Here is a 2602-nt window from a genome sequence, read left to right as displayed (position 1 = left end):
CAATCAAAACAAAAAAGTGCAATCAATACAAGATAATTGTAGGGGATAGAAGAAGAAGAGCACAGGAAGTGCATGTTAGAGGTTAGGAGTTAGAGGTGTTATAAGAGGAAGTGTTCTCAGAAGAGATGAGTTTTCAAGAGCTTCTTGAAGTTAGAGAGGGACGCCCCTGCTCTGATGGCGTGTGGTAGCTCGTTCCACCATTGTGGTGTCACAGATGAGAATAGCCGGGACTGGGATTGCTTTGTGTGAAGGGATGGCAGAGCCAGGCAGCGTTCGTTGGAGGAGCGTAGCGGCCGAGAAGGAATGTAAGTTTGTATTATGGAGTTTAGGTAGATGGGTGCAGACCCAGTAGTCACTCTGTATGCAAGCATTAGTGACTTGAATTTGATTCTGGAGCCAGTGAAGGTCACTGAGTAATGGAGTGACATGAGTCCTTTTGGGCTGATCAAAAACCAGATGCGCTGCTTCGTTCTGAACCATTTGTAAGGGTTTCACCACACAAGCTGGAAGACCTGCTAGGAGGGCATTGCAATAGTCGAGGCAAGAGATAACCATGGCCTGTACCAGAAGGTGGGTGGCGTACTGACTGAGGTAGGGCCTAATTTTCCTTATGTTGTATAGAGCAAAGCGGCACGATTGAGAGACAGCAGCAACATGGTCTGAAAAGGACAGCTGGTCATCAATCATGACACCCAAGTTTCTCACCACCTTGGTTGGAGTGATGGTTGAGGAGTCAATTTGTAATGTGATGTTATGGTGGATAGATAGCTTGGCTGGAATGACCAAGAGTTCAAACTTAGAGAGGTTTAGTTGAAGGTGGCAAGCCTTCATCCATGCAGATATGTCCGAGAGACAGTCCGTGATCCGCGCCGAGATGGTGGGATCGCCTGGCGGGAAGGATATGTAGAGTTGCGTATCGTTTGCGTAGCAGTGGTAAGAGAAGCCATGCGAGCGAATGATCGGCCCCAGTGAGGTGGTGTAAATTGAGAAGAGAAGGGGCCCTAGCACTGAGCCTTGGGGCACCCCTATGGAGAGGCAGTGGGAGGAGGATAATTGCCCTTGCCACAAAACATTGTAGGAACGCCCAGAGAGGTAGGATTCGAACCACAGGAGTGCTTTACTCGAGATGCCCATTGCAGAGAGAGCGGATAGCAGGATCCTGTGGTTGACTGTGTCAAAGGCAGACGATGGGTCAAGCAGGATAAGAACCGAGGATTGGGCTGCAGCTTTAGCTGACCTTAGGGCTTCTGTTACAGACAGAAGAGCCGTTTCAGTAGAGTGGGCACTCTTAAAACCAGACTGGTATGGATCAAGGAGGTCATTCCGTGAGAGGAATTCTGAGACCTGTTTGAATACTGCCCGTTCAATAGTTTTGGATAAAAATGGTAGAAGAGACACTGGTCGATAGTTCTCAACTTGAGTTGGGTCAAGTGAGGGCTTTTTGAGCAAGGGTGTAACCCGAGCCCTTTTGAAAGTGGTCGGGAAGGTTCCTGAAGCCAGAGAAGTATTTATCACATGAGTGATTGTCGAGACCATGGTAGGATGTCATGGCTTGCAGGAGATTCGTAGGAATCAGGTCCAGTGGGCATGTAGTTGAACGGCTACGGGTCAAGAGTTCTGATACTTCGCTCTCTGTGAGAGGAGTAAACGAGGAGAGTGAAGAACTACTGACCTGGGAGGGCAGAGGAAAAGATGTAGTAGGACTGCTACAATGGTTGAGTTTGAATGTTTCAGAGAATTGGCTGGTTATAGCCGCCACTTTGCCTGTGAAGAAGGCAGCAAAGGTATCAGCAGACAAGTTTGTGGGTGGTGGAGGTGGAGGAGGATTTACTAGCACTTTAAAAGTGGAAAATAATTTTCTTGATTCAGTGGCACTGCTAATTCTGTTATTATAGAACGCAGTTTTGTCAGAACTGATGCTTGTTGAGAAGGAGGATAGGAGCAATTGGTAGCCCTTAAGGTCGGCGGGGTCTTTGGCTTTTTGCCATTTTCTTTCAGCAGCTCTGAGATCAGTACGGAGCCCACGGATGGTATCAGTTAGCCACGGGTGGGACTGGTTTGGGCGGGCAGGCTTGGTGGATAGAGGACACAGGCTATCGAGTCACGAGCTTAGTGTAGAACACAGAGATTGTGTGGCATCATTGACCTCAAGTGAGGAAAATGTGTTGAGGGAAGGTACTGAGGCAAAGTGAGCGGGAGACAGGTTGCGAAGGTATATAGCTGATAAAATTATTTATTACTTCAAATAATACTTTACTCCCCTTAGCAGCAGAAGGCAATCTAATACAGTAAATCCAAATAAAGGAAAAAAGGGTGCGACTTAAAGTTTTGCCTCTATATTCAAACATTCCATTTGGTTGATCCCACTATTACTTCCAAAAAAATGTCCAATGTTTAATTATTGGAATACCTGAACAATTTATCCTGAAGTAAACAATAATTGCTATTGATAAGTGACAATCAAATCTGTCTAAATTGTATATTTGACTGTACTTTATGTCCCTCTTGGAATATTCATCAGATAGAAGATTTTCCTCTCCGCTGGCCGTCAGATTGGCTGAGATGAATGAGACTGTGGCATTATGACTACTGAAAAAGAGTA

Source organism: Micropterus dolomieu, linkage group LG16 (genome assembly GCF_021292245.1).
Source record: "Micropterus dolomieu isolate WLL.071019.BEF.003 ecotype Adirondacks linkage group LG16, ASM2129224v1, whole genome shotgun sequence".
Classification (NCBI taxonomy): domain Eukaryota; kingdom Metazoa; phylum Chordata; class Actinopteri; order Centrarchiformes; family Centrarchidae; genus Micropterus; species Micropterus dolomieu.
This window is presented reverse-complemented; position numbering follows the sequence as displayed.